Here is a 20,588-nt window from a genome sequence, read left to right as displayed (position 1 = left end):
ACAGCTGGGGGACGATCTTATGAAGTTTATTTTCTTCACATTCGTCCCATTCACTCTGCCATAGGTACTTTATGTACATGTTGGTGCGAGTTCTGAAATCTGAATGCTTTGTATGTTTGTCAGTGACGAGTCTTTCTCTGGCTTCTTTAGCAGCTTGATCAGCTGCAGAGTTGCCTCTAATTCCAACATGGGATGGCACCCATGCAAACACAATCCTTTTGCCTTCTTCAATCAGAGATGCATGTAGCTCTTGGATTTCGACCAACAGTGGGTGATCTAGCTGAGTTCTCTTCACGGCGGTAAGAGCCGATAGGGAATCCGACAGAATCAGGAAGTCTTTCTTTTTTGACTGATATACCTGTTTCAGAGCTAGCTGTAAAGCTTTCAACTCTGCAGAAAATACAGAACTGTCATCCGGAAGACGGGCCGAAAAGGCCCTATCGAGTTTAGGACCAGTGACAGAAGCTGATGCCACTTTACTTTCAGCTTTGGACCCATCAGTGTATATTCGTTGATGGGAAGGAAACTCGGTACAGAACTGGCTAAAACACTGTTTAAAAATCAAATCATTTGTCTCTGACTTCTTTAACCTTGTCAGATCGAGTCGAACAACTGGATCTGGCAATGTCCATGGAGGTGTTTCTGTCCATCGATTTTCACTAACATGATCGAGTTTTATCTTTGATTCGGCCAGATGTGACTGAATCCGAGAAGACAGAGGTGCTCGATCATTTGGGTGACTTTCAAAAAATTCAGAGCATTGTGGTTGAAATACGCATTGGTAGGCTGGATTTGTAGGCATAGCTTTCAGTTTCAACACATAATTTAGGGTGAGTTTCAGGCGTCGCAGCCTCAGAGAGGGTTCTTTGGCCTCAAAATATAAGGACTGTACTGGAGACGTCCTGAAAGCTCCCAGACAAAGACGTATACCCTGGTGGTGTATTGTGTCTAATAGCCTTAGGTTGGATTTTGCGGCTCCACCATAGACGACACAACCATAGTCCAACTTGGATCGGATTAAAGCACGGTAAAGTCTGAGTAGGACTGTGCGGTCAGCACCCCAGTCCGTATGAGAAACCACTTTCAATACATCCAGAGCTTTCAGACATGATGTTCTCAGATACTGGATATGTTTAAGGAATGTTAGTCGAAGCAGTGACGATCATTTCTAGATTGCAATCGGCAAAGTTCGTAGCTCGGATTGCACTCATTCCAGCACTACCGTGTACTGGGTCAGCGAGACACGAACGACAACTCAAATCGATAAGCATCCGAACACATCGGAAATTCCGTTTACGTTCGTAGCCACTCGGAAATAGCCTTCGGGATTGAAAGCCCGTAACTGACGTGTGAAAATAAAATTCGCGACCCGGCCGGGGTTCGAACCCACGACCTCCCGATCACGGGGCGGACGCCTTACCACTAGGCCAACCGTGCCGGGCGTAGTGGAATACGTACAGCAACAGAAGAAGGCTTCAACAAAAAGCCTCGGTGCACTAAACATGTCATGCTACCCCTCACACCCCACCTTTAAACATGTCACCTTTACATATCTCATCGAGCACGTAGGCCTGCACAAACGGACTTTTACAACAACAAATCAGCTATTTTCCTTCCTTCTCTCCATATCTGCAAAAACCATATACAGATTAGTATTTTAGCGTCACAAAGAGCAAATTATGCGCTAACCTGGAAAGAACAACAGAGAGTATTTCATTCCACAAACACAGACTCGTCAAAAGCGTTGAATAATGATTTATTACCTCAACAGCCTTATGTAGGTAGCTCTCTTTTAAGCGAAACCGCTTCCTTTCGAATGACTTCTGTTCGTCAACAGAAATACCGTCATCATCCTCTCTCGCTGAATCCTTATGCGGTGAAAACGCACAGCGGAGAAACCCTGACGCCCCGTCTGTCAGCCAGCATGTGTCCAGGAAGAAGGTGGTCTGTCCTATGTAGTTCCTATCAAGCCCCACTAGCAAGTAGCATAGCACGTTGATATACAGTCAAGTATCTATAACGTGTTGAAAACCATCAAACTTGTAGGAGAATTCTGACACCGACCCTTCTCTCTCGCTGCTGAGTTTCGAGTGTGTCGTTAATATGTCTCACACAGACAACCTGGACAAAATCACGTGACTCACCTTGTCACATTCCAAGTTCAGCTATCCCAGTTTTGCCCCGACAGCATAAATCACCCACGTGAAATCCGTGCGACACGAAATTCCCGTGTTCGCTTTGCTCGGTCAGCTAAAACCCAGCCGTTGACAGAAAGCACAGGCGCTTTCTATCGCAATTGACCAAGAGAAGGCACCCCACAGAGTGACACTTTCTCGATCCATGTCACTAAATCGTGACAGTTTGTTTGTTTGTTTGCTTAACGCCCAGCCGACCACGAAGGGCCATATCAGGGTGGTGCTGCTTTGACATATAACGTGCGCCACACACAAGACAGAAGTCGCAGCACAGGCTTCATGTCTCACCCAGTCACATTATTCTGACACCGGACCAACCAGTCCTAGCACTAACCCCATAATGCCGGACGCCAGGCGGAGCAGCCACTAGATTGCCAATTTTAAAGTCTTAGGTATGACCCGGCCGGGGTTCGAAACCCACGACCTCCCGATCACGGGGCGGACGCCTTACCCCTAGGCCAACCATCTTCACTCTCACAACCTCTTTCCTACCACACAGTCCGCCTACCGAGCAGGTCACAGCACCGAGACAGCGCTTGTTCGTGTCATGAATGACCTCCTGCGCGCGATGGATGGTAGTAATCTCTCCATTCTCACCCTACTCGACCTCTCAGCAGCTTTCGACACAATAGACCATCAGATCCTTCTTGACCGCCTCCATCTCTCTTTCGGACTTTCCGGCACAGCACTCACCTGGTTTCAATCCTATCTCTCGGACAGAACACAGACAGTCTCAGCAGGCAACCACACTTCCAAAACTTCCACCCTTTCACTAGGAGTTCAAGGATCTGTCCTCGGGCCAGTCCTTTTCATACACTATACCAAACCTCTATCAACTCTCATCAGCCACCACTCGGTTTCCAGTCAAACCTTTGCAGATGACACACAACTCCGGGGCTCTTGCCCCCCGGATCGGCTCGATTCCACCATCCGCCGCGTGCAGGACTGTGTTGACGACGTCAAGCGCTTGATGACCTGCAACAAACTAAAACTAAATGATGACAAAACCGAAGTCTTCCTCATCCACCCTAAAAACAAACCTCTTCCTCCTTCTGTTCCTTCTATCTCTGTAGGCAACTCTGACATCAAACTCTCATCCTCTGCTAGAAACCTTGGAGTGACCTTCACAGACACCCTCTCCATGGACAAGCACATCACGAACATCTGTAGATCTGCATACACTGAGATCAGAACAAACAGCAGCATTAGACGTCTTCTTTCCTTTGACGCCACCAAAACTCTTGTCTGCTCTCTCATTCTCTCCAAATTTGACTACTGCAACGCTCTACTCACAGGCATTCCCCAGCACCTCACAGACAAACTTCAGAAAGTCCAAAACACAGCAGCTAGACTCATCTTCAGGGCAAAGACACACGACCACATACAACCACTTATGCAACAACTCCACTGGCTTCCTATATCTTCCCGCATCATACACAAAACCGCCAACATCTGCTTCAACTCTTTCACTGATCCTCACTTTCCTGTCGATCTTTCTGAACTCTTGCATCCTTACACTCCATCCAGACAGCTTCGCTCATCCACTGACAGCAGAATACTTTCCATCCCACGCACCAAAACCAAAACCACTGGCGACCGTTCTTTCTCCTTTTCCGCTCCCACTCTCTGGAATCAACTTCCCCACCCCATCCGTCACTGTAAAACCTCTTCCACTTTCAAAAAGTCCCTTAAAACCCATCTTTTCAAGTCTGCTTACAATACCTGAAGCCTCGTGATATGATTTTATCTGCCAGCATTTCAATAAACTCACTAGTTAAATATTTTCATTGGGTAGTCTCACATTATTAACACTATATATATATGTACTTCTGTTGTTTGTAAATTATGTTTTAAACGTTTACTTAATTCTTTTTATGTATTGAAATATTTGTTGAATTTATTGTGTGTGTGTGTGTGTGTGTGTGTGTGTGTGTGTGTGTGTGTGTGTGTGTGTGTGTGTGTGTGTGTGTGTGCGTGCGTGTGTGTTTATTATCTTTTACGAAGTAATTATAGTTAAATAGTCTTTTATGTTTTTTATTTGTTCGACCTTCTTAGGATTATGGAGTTTTATGCACTGCCTTTTATAGTTAACTAAATTTTTGTATTTGAAATAGTCCATTGTAGTCGGTGTAGGCCTTAAGCTTATTTTAATCGTTTGTCCAGTATTTAATTTAATTCTCTATTTTTGTATGAACTCAAATGTTTAGTGTTCTTAGTATGTCTTGTTAGGCTAAGTTCTATTTAATCAGAATATTTTTGCATGTGCTTATACCTAGTGATATTGTAAAGCACATAGTGCTTTTAGTTGTGCGCTATAGAAATCTCCTTAATAAATAAATAAATGTTTTATGAATTTTCTGGGTCAAATAACTTAGCCATCATATTCTGAGACCTTATCAAAGCTTCACGGATCTGTTTACATGCACACAACGATCTTTCTTTCTTTCTTTATGTGTTGTTTAACGTCGTTTTCAACCGTTCAAGGTTATATCGCGATGGGGAAAGGGGGGGGGGGGGATGGGATAGAGCCACTTGTTAATTGTTTCTTGTTCACAAGAGCACTAATAAAAAAATTGCTCCAGGGGCGTGCAACGTAGTACAATATATGACCTTACTGGGAGAATGCAAGTTTCCAGTACAAAGGACTTAACATTTCTTACATACTGCTTGATTAAAATCTTTACAAACATTGACTAGATTCTATACAAGAAACACTTAACAAGGGTAAAAGGAGAAACAGAATCCGTTAGTCGCCTCTTACGACATGCTGGGGAGAATCGGGTAAATTCTTCCCCCTAACCCGCGGGGGTCACAACGATCTGTAGATTTTGGCTTTGTCTGAGAGACTATTGAGATACTGCAAGTAGCACACTTGTCCTTCTCAAAGTTTAACAGAGCAACTCAACAAGGTTATAGGTTGGTTATATATAGCTGCTTGGCTTTGTGACGTCTTTATCAGATTCAAGAATGGGCACACTATCATTCATATCTGCCCAGATGATGAGATCCAATCTCTCGTAACATGTATTAAAACAAAAACTTTAATAATACGGACATACTAGACTCTTGCAAATACCTAAAAAAGTGATAATCTTTCAAAGTAATCCATGCTCCTTTGACAATTTATTGCTTTCTTTCTTTGGTGTTTAACGTCGTTTTCAACCACGAAGGTTATATCGAGACGGACAATTTATTGCTGCAAATCGTGAACAGATTACTTCCAGTTGACCCATTTTAAGATGAAAAACTGAGATGTTATGCAGACTTGATTTTTTCTGTAAGTATGTCACGTGCTTGTCTGTTTGTTTTTTTGTTTGCTTAACGCCCAGCCGACCACGAAGGGCCATATCAGGGCGGTGCTGCTTTGACATATAACGTGCGCCACACACAAGACAGAAGTCGCAGCACAGGCTTCATGTCTCACCCAGTCACATTATTCTGACACCGGACCAACCAGTCCTAGCACAAACCCAATAATACCAAGACGCCAGGCGGAGCAGCCACTAGATTGCCAATTTTAAATTCTTAGGTTTTTTATTTTTTTATTAGTGAGTATTTCTACGCACATACCCTCCCCAAGGGAGGCTCATGGCGTTTACAATATGCCGTGTGAGATGGAATTTTTTACACAATATATCACGCATTCACATCGGCCAGTAAATCTCAAGCGTGTTAGGCGAGTATATACTTTTACGGCCTATTATTCCAAGTCACACGGGTATTTGGTGGACATTTTATATATTTCTATACAATTTTGCCAGGAAAGACCCTCTTGTCAATCGTGGGATCTTTAACGTGCACACCCCAATGTAGTGTACACGGGACCTCGGTTTTTCGTCTCATCCGAAAGACTAGCACTTGAACCAAATTGTTTGGGTATGACCCGGCCGGGGTTCGAACCCACGACCTCCCGATCACGGGGCGGACGCCTTACCACTAGGCCAACCGTGCCGGTTGCTTGTCTGTTGACGAGTTCTTTCCTTTGTTGAGTTCAAGAGTTTAGCTACCTTATTCCTCTGGGGAAATAAAAGTTCTATTCAACATAAGATGCTTTTATGCAATGACGACGAGGAGGGCGGGTAGGGGGTAGGGTCAAAAGGATGAGATGGAGCATCAAGTCTTTTTTTTCAAGAATGTGACGGGGAAAAGGAGATTTAAAAAAATTGGACAAAAAAACCACATTAAATAGCAACATTACTAAGAAATTGGTGCCACAGGCAAATACAAGTTTACAACAGCGTTGCGAAAGAGGGCAACAACATAATTACACATAATACGAAAATCGTCCACAGTACCTGTGCCAACTTTCTTTCTTTATTTGGTGTTTAACGTCGTTTTCAACCGTTAAAGGTTATATCGCGACGGGGAAAGGGGGGGGGGGGGCGGGATGGGATAGAGCCACTTGTTAATTGTTTATTGTTCACAAAAACACTAATAAAAAAATTGCTCCTGGGGCTTGCAACGTAGTACAATATATTACCTTACTGGGAGAATGCAAGTTTCCAGTACAAAGGACTTAACATTTCTTACATACTGCTTGACTAAAATCTTTACAAACATTGACTATATTCTATACAAGAAACACTTAACAAGGGTAAAATGAGAAACAGAATCCGTTAGTCGCCTCTTACGACATGCTGGGGAGCATCGGGTAAATTCTTCCCCCTAACCCGCGGGGGTATCTGTGCCAACGGTGATTTTAACAACTACACACAACAACAGACAGCAGGCAATGAATCATAAAAAATACATTTCCAAACAGTGATTACCCCTGCCCTTTAGTAAAGTTCGTTACCCGGCGCGGGGAAAAAGCGAAAAAAATCGGGATGCAGCGCGCACCTCGGAATCAGATTTCCCTGTTGGCAACAAGGCTTCAAACTCTCGTCTCCTCCCTTTCCTGTTAAGCTTTCTCCACTCCCCCAGGCCTGTACGGGGGTTGTGGCTGGGTTGGATTTTGTTCGTTTGTTTGTTTGTTTGCTTAACGCCCAGCCGACCACGAAGGGCCATATCAGGGCGGTGCTGCTTTGACATATAACGTGTGCCACACACAAGACAGAAGTCGCAGCACAGGCTTCATGTCTCACCCAGTCACATTATTCTGACACCGGACCAACCAGTCCTAGCACTAACCCCATAATGCCAGACGCCAGGCGGAGCAGCCACTAGATTGCCAATTTTAAAATCGTATGTATGACCCGGCCGGGGTTCGAACCCACGACCTCCCGCTCACGGGGCGGACGCCTTACCACTAGGCCAACCGTGCCGGTGATTTTGTTCGTGAAGTCCTCGCTTTGACCTTAGATGTGTGACTGTGCAAGATTGTTTGGGTGGATGGTTGATGCAGGTGTTTTGAGACATGAGTAATGACAGTTTAAATTGTTTAAGTGAACATCGAAAAGTCTTTGAGACATCATCGCTTTGGTATAGACATTGCCGTATTAGGTTGTTTGGATGAAAACAGGATTAATTTTGTTAAGACGTCATCACTTTGATAATTAGATTCGACTGTACAAAGCTGTTGTGGCGAACAACGGATACGTCTTTTTTTCTGAGACTGTTATGACCGCAGTAGGATGTCTGAGTGAATGCACTGGAAGGTCGCTACATTGCGCACTGGTCTTTGATTTTTTCTACTGACGTCTGTTTGTTTGTTTTGCTTAACGCCCAGCCGACCACGAAGGTCCATATCAGGGCGGTGCTGCTTTGACATATAACGTGCGCCACACACAAGACAGAAGTCGCAGCACAGGCTTCATGTCTCACCCAGTCACATTATTCTGACACCGGACCAACCAGTCCTAGCACTAACCCCATAATGCCAGACGCCAGGCGGAGCAGCCACTAGATTGCCAATTTTAAAGTCTTAGGTATGACCCGGCCGGGGTTCGAACCCACGACCTCCCGATCACGGGGCGGACGCCTTACCACTAGGCCAACCGTGCCGGTCTACTGACGTCAAGGGACTTTAAATATTATAGACTAGGTGCCGTGCTCTGTCTGCTTGCTGTGCAGTGATTTTCAAAAGTTTTTTTTATTTTTTTTATTTGCGGCATGTGCCGGTCTTTGGGTATTTAAAAAGCAACATTCGATGCCAAAAATTCAGCCCACGTCATGTGATTAAAACACGAACTGGTCGATGTCGATCAATATTGAAACCAGCAAGGCGTTAAAAAATGGAGTTCACTTACACATTGATAAGCTTCCGTTTCGAACGTTGAGGCTATCATGGTTGATTTACACCCGAACAAAGCCTCACCGAAGCCCGTCGGGCGATCGATTAAGAATTTAAATTATCTAGCTCAAAGCATGATATTGAAGAATTTAAGACTTTGTTTTTACATTATCAGATAATATTTCAAGCAAAATACAAGAGTAAGGCTGAAGGTAAAAGTAATGCATTACACATAACACTAAAATGAAGGAACGTCTGAATAAAAAAATAAAAATAAAAAACACACAGTACTACGACTTTAACGATCATGACAGTCACAACAAAGACCACAGGACCAATATCTGTTATCTTCGATCAAGTAGGAGACACTTCACAGCCGGACACTGAGAGAATGCAAATATCAAGTTGTTTTGGATTCCACAAGATGTCAATTCAGGCCTTTCTCTAGATCTGTATTTCGCACGGTTTCATAATTATTCATACTTCTTATTACTTTGCATCTTGAGACCTGAACGGTAAATTAAAACACACGTCACACGTCCCTCCGTATATCAATTCTTAGAATGTATGAAATCCAGATGCAGACACACTTTGTAGTACCAAGCGCTGTTGACGAATCTTCTTGTCTGGAACTTTGACAGCTGGCTGTGTCAGAATATTCCAAACTAAGGGGACCCGAGGGCGACACATGTACAAAAGTTATGGAAGGCATACGCATTAACTTAGAAAATCACGTTACCGTTTTTCTAACTGTTAGCAATTTACACAATAAAATTTGCGAAAAATTGCATTGCTTTAGTGACGACTTTCGGCTTTTGGACAAGGACACTTGAAACTCCCGTGAACCTGATCGGTTACACTTGCGATGTAGGACTTTAATTATCTTTCCCTCCGGTTTAATTCCAAATGTAAGATCTCCCTAAACGTAAAATTAATATTTTACTATTAATAATATTTAAAAACAGCATCACGCCCATAGCTTATAGTGTGTTTCAAGGTTGGAGAGTCTACCCCTGAGAATATGAAGGTTTCTTTCTTTCTTTATTTGGTGTTTCTTTCTTTCTTTATTTGGTGTTTAACGTCGTTTTCAACCACGAATGTTATATCGCGACGGAGAAAGGGGGGCGATGGGATAGAGCCACTTGTTAATTGTTTCTTGTTCACAAAAGCACTAATCAAAAAATTGCTCCAGGGGCTTGCAACGTAGTACAATATAGGACCTTACTGGGAGAATGCAAGTTTCTAGTACAAAGGACTTAACATTTCTTACATACTTGACTAAAATATTTACAAACATTGACTATATTCTATACAAGAAACACTTAACAAGGGTAAAAAGAGAAACAGAATCCGTTAGTCGCCTCTTACGACATGCTGGGGAGCATCGGGTAAATTCTTCCCCCAAACCCGCGGGGTTGGTTGGTTGGTTTTTGGGGTTTAATGTCTCTTCAGCAGATGCTAGCTGCTATTCGAGACCGATGCAGTTATTTTCTTTTCCCTTCATATGGCAAGTTCTACGTTTCAGACTATTTACATTCAAATCTATCACTGTAAAAGAAGGTTCTAAAAATTAATAATTTTCACTTCTGGTACTTTAAATCTTGTAAAAAATCTTGATCTCTTTTAAAAAGTTAAAAATCTTGTCCGGGGGAACATCCCGGAATAAAACCTTCAGTGTTTCCGCATTGTAGTGTTTGTCTCGAAATTCTTGAACGTCTACACATTTTGTGAGAACATGTTCTAATGTCCATGGTTCGTCACATCCAAAACAGTATGGTGGATCTTCACCTTTCAGCAGATACGAATGTGTAATGTGACTGTGCCCAATGTGTAAGCGACAGAGAACTGTCTCTTCTTTCCTGTTGAGGCGACATTGGGGTAGGCTGTCCGACAGCTGGGGAACGATCTTATGAAGTTTATTTTCTTCACATTCGTCCCATTCACTCTGCCATAGGTACTTTATGTACATGTTGGTGCGAGTTCTGAAATCTGAATGCTTTGTGTGTTTGTCAGTGATGAGTCTTTCTCTGGCTTCTTTAGCAGCTTGATCAGCTGCAGAGTTGCCTCTAATTCCAACATGGGATGGCACCCATGCAAACACAATCCTTTTGCCTTCTTCAATCAGAGATGCATGTAGCTCTTGGATTTCGACCAACAGTGGGTGATCTAGCTGAATTCTCTTCACGGCGGTAAGAGCCGATAGGAATCCGACAGAATCAGGAAGTCTTTCTTTTTTGACTGATATACCTGTTTCAGAGCTAGCTGTAAAGCTTTCAACTCTGCAGAAAATACAGAACTGTCATCCGGAAGACGGGCCGAAAAGGCCCTATCGAGATTAGGACCTGTGACAGAAGCTGATGCCACTTTACTTTCAGCTTTGGACCCATCAGTGTATATTCGTTGATGGGAAGGAAACTCGGTACAGAACTGGCTAAAACACTGTTTAAAAATCAAATCATTTGTCTCTGACTTCTTTAACCTTGTCAGATCGAGTCGAACAACTGGATCTGGCAATGTCCATGGTGATGTTTCTGTCCATCGATTTTCACTAACATGATCGAGTTTTATCTTTGATTCGGCCAGATGTGACTGAATCCGAGAAGACAGAGGTGCTCGATCATTTGGGTGACTTTCAAAAAATTCAGAGCATTGTGGTTGAAATACGCATTGGTAGGCTGGATTTGTAGGCATAGCTTTCAGTTTCAACACATAATTTAGGGTGAGTTTCAGGCGTCGCAGCCTCAGAGAGGGTTCTTTGGCCTCAAAATATAAGGACTGTACTGGAGACGTCCTTAAAGCTCCCAGACAAAGACGTATACCCTGGTGGTGTATTGTGTCTAATAGCCTTAGGTTGGATTTTGCGGCTCCACCATAGACGACACAACCATAGTCCAACTTGGATCGGATTAAAGCACGGTAAAGTCTGAGTAGGACTGTGCGGTCAGCACCCCAGTCCGTATGAGAAACCACTTTCAATACATCCAGAGCTTTCAGACATGATGTTCTTAGATACTGGATATGTTTAAGGAATGTTAATCGACGGTCAAAGGTCAGTCCTAGGAATTTAAATTCTTCAACAACCTTGACAGGATTACCATTCAGGACCAGAGAGGGTTCTGGCATGGCTCCCCTTTGTTTGCAAAGATGCATACAGACAGTTTTGCTGGTGGAAAATTTGAAACCGTTCTCCGTTACCCATTTTTGCACCTTGTCTATACATAATTGAAGCTGCCTTTCCACTCTATGTAGGGATTTGCCACGCACACAAAGTGCAAAGTCATCAACAAACAAGGATGACTCGGATCCTTTCAGTACTGCCTTTACTATGTTATTGATTTTGATGTTGAACAACATGGGTGATAGAATGCTTCCTTGAGGAACACCCATCTCTTGTTGACAGAACTCTGATAGGTTGGGACCAACCCGTACTGTAAACAATCGATTACTTAGAAATCCTTCCACAAAAACAGGGAGACGTCCACGAAAACCCATTTCATGCAAATCAGCTAAAATACCGTGTTTCCAGGTCGTGTCGTAAGCCTTCTCGAGATCAAAAAATATAGCTAGTACATGTTCAGATCTCGCAAAGGCCTCTCGAACGAAGGTCTCAAAACGTACCAAATGATCAGTGGTGCTGTGTCCCTTTCGGAAGCCACATTGCACATCACTTAAGAGGTTTTGTTTTTCTAGGTACCACACCATCCTAGCGTTGACCAATCGCTCCATGGTTTTACACAGACAGCTGGTCAAGGCTATCGGACGGTAGTTGCTGGGGTTTGTATGATCTTTACCTGGTTTTGGAATGGGGACAATCATCGCTTCTTGCCATGAAGGTGGAAAGGATCCACTCTCCCATATGTGATTAAAAACCTTCAGCAAGACCAGAAGACAACTTTCTGGTAGGTGTGTGAGGAACTGATAATGTATTCCGTCCAGCCCCGTTGCTGAGTTGTTGCATTTTTGTAAGGCTTGTTTGAGTTCAGTTATACTGAACAACTTGTTGTAGTTCTCCTCATTCTGAGATGAGAAGTTTATGGGTTTACGTTCTTGGGTGGCTTTGATTTTTTGAAAATCTGTGCAGTAATTTTCTGTTGATGAGTTTTTTTCCATTGTTGAAGCCAGAACGTTTGCTACTTCATTCTTTTGGGTTATAAGGGATCCATTTACCACAAGGTGGTTAATTGATGCAGATCCTTTTTTCCCTTTGATTTTACGAATAGCATTCCAAACTTTACTTGATGATACCTTAGAGTTTAAGTTTGAGCAAAAAGACCTCCAGGATGTTCTTTTAGAATGTTTTATGACAGTGCGACTCTTAGCGCGAAATCTGAAGAAAGTCAACTTCTTGCTAAGGGTCGGGCATCTGTAGAACCTGTGTAGACTTCTCTTTCGCTCAGATCGGGCTTCTTGGCATTCTTTATTAAACCATGGCACTTTAATGCGGTTGTTTGAAGATGTTTTTGGGATGTACTCAGTGGCAATGTCTTGTAGAGTGTTTGTAAAAATAGATGATGGGTCGTCACTTCCATCAAAGACAGTGTCTTCTGTGAGTTGGACAGAACATTCGGCAGTAAAAGACAGCCAGTTTGCCTTGTTCAGGTTCCATCTCTGGGGGGAAGCTTCTTCCAATCCATCTATTTGAGACATCAAGATAGGGAAATGATCGCTACCACATGTGTCATCATAGACTTTAAATTCAAAGTCTAGAACAAGAGAGGTGTCGCAAATAACTAGATCTAGTATGGACTTGCATCCTGTTGCTGGATGGAGATATGTTGGTACTCCATCGTTTAAAACGCATAGATTACGATTGTCTACAAAATCTTCTAGAATTCGTCCTCTCGTACTTAGAGAGTTGCTGCCCCATAAAGGGGAATGAGCGTTAAAATCTCCCATTAAAACAAAGGGAGCTGGAAGCTGATCAATAAGATTTTCAAGATCGTGCTTCGTGTAACATTTTGATGGTGACAGATATACACTGCAGAGAGTGATGGTTTTATCTAATGTCACTCGTGCTGCGACGGCTTGAATGTTTGTACATAGGTTGATCTCACTACAAAGTACACTTTTCTTAATCAAAAGAGCAACTCCCCCAGACGTGTTATTGTCTGAATGGTTTCTAAAAACATTGTATCCAGATACATTAAAATCTTTGTTTGGTTTCAGCATTGTTTCCTGTAATGCTGTAGCAACAGGATGAAATTTGTGTAAAAGTAGACATAATTCTTCATAGTTAGCTTGGACCCCTCTACAATTCCATTGAATAAAATTGGCTATGTTTGTTTAGTTTTAAGAAGTTTCTGCCTCCATACCCTCTTCGTCGGATAAACTCCCAAAATGATTGTATAGTGTGATGGGATTTTTCTCCATTTTTGGGGTGCGAGGCGATCTTTGGGGCAGAGTAACTTTTCCCTTGTCCGGAGGTGTTCGTGGTGTGGATTGAGTAAGGTCCACTACCTCCACTACCTCGACGGCCCCCTTCCTGTGAGTTGCCCTGTGAACGGGCTTCTGGGTTGGGGTGGTGAAGCGAACCTCACCAGGAGACCCCATAGGGTCCTCAATTGGGGTGGTGAAGCGAACCTCACCAGGAGCCCCCACAGGGTCTCCAGTTGGGGCGGTGAAGCAAACCTCACCAGGAGACCCCATAGAGTCTCCAGTGGGGATAGCCCCACCTGTGCTTTCATCTGTCTGTGTACAAATACTTTTGTTTCTTGTGGGCTCTGTCCTTTTCAACATGGACGGGCCTGCCTGGACACCCACAGACCTATATGAAATACTGGTCTGGGTGGGTGTTGACTTTGTTGCAGGTCTTTGACTGACTGCTGCCGCAAAACTTTTCTGGAAGGAAAAAACATTCGTTTTTTCAACCTCCTTCCTGGCGTCTGAGAAAGACATCTTTTTCTCCGTTTTTGTTTTTTGAATGGCCTGTTCAAACTTGTATTTTGGACATTCTCTGGAGGACGGGGAATGGTTTCCCTTACAGTTTGTGCAGGTGGGTGGTGATGTGCAGGGACCTTCGTGAGGATCTCCGCCACACCTCTCGCACACTGCCTTCTGTTTACATCCAGCCTTTGAATGTCCAAATCTTTGGCATTGGAAACATCTCATTGGTGATGGAATATACAGAGTCACTCTTATTTGAACAAATCCCACTTTGATTTTCTCAGGGATGGTTGGGGTACAAAAAGTGACGAAAAGGGTGTTGGTGGGTACTCTGATATCGCCCTTCCTGATCAACACCCGGTACACATCAATGACACCTTGATCCTTTAGACCTTCTTTTATTTCAGCCTCACTGAGGCCCTCCAGCTCTCGGCATCGGATGACTCCTTTGCTGGTGTTCAGGCCTCTGTGAGGACTGACCTTGACCGGTCTATCAACAAATTTCTGACCATTCAGACGGAGAAGACCATCTGATGCCTTTTTTGAAGGACATTCAATCAGTAGAGAACCATTACGAAGTCTCTTAATGTTGTCTATCGTTGATGATACTCCTGCAATAACCTTCTGTATCGCAAAAGGCGAAAGTTTGGAGATGGGCTGTGCCTCATCTGCTGTCTCAACAACAATGAAACGGGGCCAGGCCTCGCTGATGTTGTTCTTTGTTGCTCTGACTCGGACTTCATCGTCAGAGTCAGAGTCAACGCAGTATCTTCGTTTGTTTCCGTTTCGGGTGCTTGAAAAAAAAGAAGAAAAAGAAGAGGTGGCCATGTTTGGGGCCTTTATCTTCGTCGCATCTGATCCCCACCCACCACGGAGCCCAACAAGGGGACGCTTAGGTGGAGCGGTTATCCAACTCCAGAGCGCCAAGGATACAGATGGATATACGCAGCGATAAGAGGAAACATATGGTATCAATCTGTAATAGGAGATTTAACTCTTTCCAAGCGGAAACGGGTTAGGTAACAACTTGGCATAATGTTCGTCAACTCTTTCCAAGCGGAAACGGATTAGGTAACAACTTGGCATAGTGTTTGTCCCGACTACCGCCGCCCCCTCCTACCGCCGCTTGCTCCTTTAGCCAAAGGTCCGATGCAATATGCTCAAGACATATACCCAGACTTGACCAGCCGATTGATTGAAGCGGGTAAGCCTTTTTCAACCTCCTGTCTTAGATAAAGACTGGGCCAAAATGATGTGTTGGCGCTACAAAGTCGCAACTAAGTAAACCCCTCAATCATCAGGTCACCAGCCCAAACCGGTACAGGTCGCAGCGCACGGCAAACACGCTGGGTCTTAAGAAGACCACAGAGAAATAAGGATGTGGAAAAGAAGACTTTTGGGAAGTGAAATAAAGGTGACGGATCCAGTCAGGTAGAAATAAGACAAGAAAGGAATCAGAAAACTGCAGGGAATAGTAGGGAGAGTTTTTTGGAAGGAAATATAGGTGAAAGGACTGGTAAGGCAGAAATAAGACAAAAGAAGAGAAGTAAAGGGGTGGGGTAGCTTGGTGGAAACACTCCCGCCGCGTGAAGGCGACCCCATGGGAGCACCAATATGGGACTCCCCCTAAACCGCGGGGGGCAATATGAAGGTGTTAGCGGATGTAGAATGCTTTCAAAGTCGAAATAAGTTACTCACCCAGATTAGTTAGTTAGTTAGCTGTTGCTTTTTGGGTCCAGCGGACCATTTAGGCCAAATCAGGACCCCACAAGTTTAACATAGCACAAATTTAAATTTGTGTTTGTTTGTTTGCTTAACGCCCAGCCGACCACGAAGGTTTGTTTGTTTGTTTGTTTGCTTAACGCCCAGCCGACCACGAAGGGCCATATCAGGGCGGTGCTGCTTTGACATATAACGTGCGCCACACACAAGACAGAAGTCGCAGCACAGGCTTCATGTCTTACCCAGTCACATTATTCTGACACCGAACCAGCCAGTCCTAGCACTAACCCCATAATGCCAGACACCAGGCGGAGCAGCCACTAGATTGCCAATTTTAAAGTCTTTGGTATGACCCGGCCGGGGTTCGAACCCACGACCTCCCGATCACGGGGCGGACGCCTTACCACTAGGCCAACCGTTTCTTTCTTTATTTGGTGTTTAACGTCGTTTTCAACCGTTCAAGGTTATATTGCGACGGGACTAGGCCAACCGGTGTGTGAAGGTCGTGAATGTCGATTAAAAAAGGGTGAGTGAACTTTCTGGATGAAATAGCTTCAAGAGCTGAAAGCGAGTCCGATACAATCAGAAAAGACGGATGTGTCGATTGATAGATTAATTTCAACGCCAAGATGATGGCCCCAAGTTCCGCCGAATGTACCGACGAACCGTTCGGAAGCCGAAGTTGAAGTGGGCGTTGTAATTTCTTGCTAGAAACTGCTGCAGCAGCAGCTGAATCATCCTTTAGAGATCCATCAGTGAAGATAAATTCATACCCTGTGTATTTGGAACATTGCTCTAAAAAGAGCTGCCGAAAGACAGTGTCTGAGGTTACATTCTTCTTGAAAGAAGTTAGGGGAAATTGTACGGTTGGGTTTTCCAATTTCCAGGTTGGAGTGTTTGTGGTCAAAGGATCGAAGAGACGATACAAAATAACCAACCAACCCGATTCCTTTATTTTTCTCTGCAATGACAACACACCCCTATCTTTCTCATGCCTTACATCTCGCTATGCTCGTTTTTGGTGCGCCTTTCCACTAAAACGACATCGAAATTGGCTGTGTCCGGGTAGAAAGGTCCTTAATAGTCTGCTCGCGAACCAATAGAACAGAACTAACTCAACTCTGTCTGTGCTATCCTTCGTCATTTCAACAACGAAGAGGAAGAAGCCTTTCCCGCGGACATCTCAAAATCACCAAACAATTTGTCCATTGTAAAGACAAAAATCGACGACGCTGGAAAGCTTAAAATGGACGAAACGTTGCGTGAAATTCGAAATTTCCTACAAAAGGGTGGGGATGAAAGTTGAGGGTGTTGAGAGGGGAAAATGGGGATAAAGGAATGGGTGACTGAGGGATGTAAATGGAGGAGGAGGGTTGGGGGGATAGAGGGGGGTTGGTTGGTTTTTGGGGTTTAATGTCCCTTCAGCAGATGCTAGCTGCTATTCAAGACCGATGCAGTTATTTTTCCCTTCATGTGGCAAGTTCTACGTTTCAGACTATTTACATTCAAATCTATCACTGTGAAAGAAGGTTCTAAAAATTTATCACTTTCACTTCTGGAACTTTAAATCTTGTAAAAAATCTTGATCTCTTTTAAAAAGTTAAAAATCTTGTCCGGGGGAACATCCCGGATGGATAGAGGGGGGAATATGGGACACTGAAGGTTCTTTCTTTATTTGGTGTTTAACGTCGTTTTCAACCGTTCAATGTTATATCGCGACGGGGAAAGGGGGGGGGGGATGGGATAGAGCCACTTGTCAATTGTTTCTTGTTCACAAAAGCACTAATCAAAAAATCGCTCCAGGTGCTTGCAACGTAGTACAATATAGGACCTTACTGGTAGAATGCAAGTTTCCAGTACAAAGGACTTAACATTTCTTACATACTGCTTGACTAAAATCTTTACAAACATTGACTATATTCTATACAAGAAACACTTAACCAGGGTAAAAGGAGAAACAGAATCCGTTAGTCGTCTCTTACGACATGCTGGGGAGCATCGGATAAATTCTTCACCCTAACCCGCGAGGGGTGACACTGAAGGTATGAAACAAACGTTTTTTATTTTAAATCACAAAGAGGGAACATCATTCACGTTAAATCAAAAACAAAAGGGGATACAAAAAAGAAATATAGCACACACACAAAGAGAATATTAAGAAATAAAGAAACATTTAATTTGAAGAAAATATAATATAGAAGAAAAAAACAAGCCCGCAGCGGGCGAATCTGTTACTGACAGGTTTCTAATTTTGGGTGGATGTCGAAGCTTTAGCCTTGATTGAGTTTCGTTCCTTTCTCATCGATTTTCAAGGACATTAAAGGATAGATACACCACTCCATCTTACCACCAGGCACACATGCGCGTACACAGACAGGCAGAAGAACGCACACACGCACGAACTCAAGCAGGCTTACACGCATGCACACATATGCTTCAACAGGAAGCAGCACGAAGAAAGAACCTTCTGTTGTGCTGCACCCTCTCTTCCTTTCTCTGTCAAACACTGCACCTCTCTCAGCTCTTGGAAACTTTCTTTTTCACACATTACACCAACCCGGCCTAATGTCTTTTCCATTCCATTTCTGCACGTACTCCTCTCCCAGAAAGTACTCCTTTCCCAGAAAGTTGGCATGATTGTTGAAAGTGTTCGCTGGGTTTTTGTTTGTTTGCTTAACGCCCAGCCGACCACGAAGGGCCATATCAGGGCGGTGCTGCTTTGACATTTAACGTGCGCCACACACAAGACAGAAGTCGCAGCACAGGCTTCATGTCTCACCCAGTCGCATTATTCTGACACCGGACCAACCAGTCCTAGCACTAACCCCATAATGCCAGACGCCAGGCGGAGCAGCCACTAGATTGCCAATTTTAAAGTCTTAGGTATGACTTGGCCGGGGTTCGAACCCACGACTTCCCACCCGCCGGATGCTATTCTTTGCACGTCTTCGTTTCCCAAGAGTGGAGTCTGTGAAAAAATGGTCTCCCCCGAGTTTATCGAAAAGCGGAAAACAGTGTCGTTTGTTCCAAAAACGCAGGGATAAATTAAACAAGTCGCGTAAGGCGAAAATACAATATTTAGTCAAGTAGCTGTCGAACTCACAGAATGAAACTGAACGCAACGCAACGCAGCAAGACCGTATACTCGTAGCATCGTCACTCCACCGCCCGTGGCAAAGGCAGTGCCCGTGGAATTGACAAGAAGAGCGGGGTATTCGTTGCGCTGAGAAGGGTAGCACGCTTTTCTATACCTCTCTTCGTTTTAACTTTCTGAGCGTGTTTTTAATCCAAGCATATCATATCTATATATTTTTAGAATCAGGAACCGACAAGGAATAAGATGAAAGTGTTTTTAAATTGATTTCGAAAAACAAATTTTGATAATAATTTTTATATATTTAATTTTCAGAGCTTATTTTAATCCGAATATAACATATTTATATGTTTTTGGAATCAGCAAATGATGGAGAATAAGATAAACGTAAATTTGGATCGTTTTATATTTTTTTTTTACAATTTTCAGATTTGTAATGACCAAAGTCATTAATTAATTTTTAAGCCACCACGCTGAAATGCAATACCGAAGTCCGGGCTTTGTCGAAGAGTACTTGACGAAAATTGCAACCAATTTGGTTGAAAAATGAGGGCGTGACAGTGCCGCCTCAACTTTCACGAAAAGCCGGATATGACGTCATCAAAGACATTTATCAAAAAAAGGAAAAAAACGTTCGGGGATTTCATACCCAGGAACTCTCATGTCAAATTTCATAAAGATCGGTCCAGTAGTTTAGTCTGAATCGCTCTACACACACACACACACAGACAGACAGACACACGCACATACACCACGACCCTCGTTTCGATTCCCCCTCGATGTTAAAATATTTAGTCAAAACTTGACTAAATATAAAAAGCGAAAGAGACACGGTTACCGTGGCTGAGGCTGTCGCAGTGAATGGTTATTATTATCATTGTTTATTTTCTCTTCACCACATCGCAGTAAAACCAGTGTTTTTGTAGCACACACACACACACACAAACTTAAATATTGGAAGTTGACATGTGCCTTTCGCTATTCTCATTTGTTTTCTGAACTCCAACATACACGCGTAAAATCTGTCGACAACTGGTTGATTGATTGAGTTCTCTTGCTCATATGTCGCACTTATTTTCCTAGGGATCCTTCAGGTTATACATCACTTTTGCTCTTTGTTGTTGTTGGCATGCGCCTTATGTTACACAAACATTATTTTGTTATTGTCACGATTGAAATTTACAATTGAAGTGCGAGTTATAACACTTTCAAAATCACCATCGAGTTTTGACGCCTTTGCAACACGATGTTCACATAAAGTTATCGGGCGTAAAAATGAAAAACTAGCAAACGGAACGATACAATCTAAAAGCATAATAGGACATGACAACAAAAATCGACAGCGCGGAATTCGGGAACTACCTAGTAAAACCAAACAACAATGTAGCTAAAACACGCTGATTGTTCGACAATATTATCAGCAATGATCCGATATCATAACAGTCAACACTTCATCCTCGTCGATTCACGAAAAAAAAGACCGATTCAACAAAGCGACAACAGACAATGTTCCGTAAAGCAA

This window comes from Littorina saxatilis, linkage group LG12, assembly GCF_037325665.1.
Source record: "Littorina saxatilis isolate snail1 linkage group LG12, US_GU_Lsax_2.0, whole genome shotgun sequence".
Lineage (NCBI taxonomy): Eukaryota > Metazoa > Mollusca > Gastropoda > Littorinimorpha > Littorinidae > Littorina > Littorina saxatilis.
The sequence above is the reverse complement of the archived record's forward strand: the minus strand, read 5'-3'. Positions refer to the sequence as shown.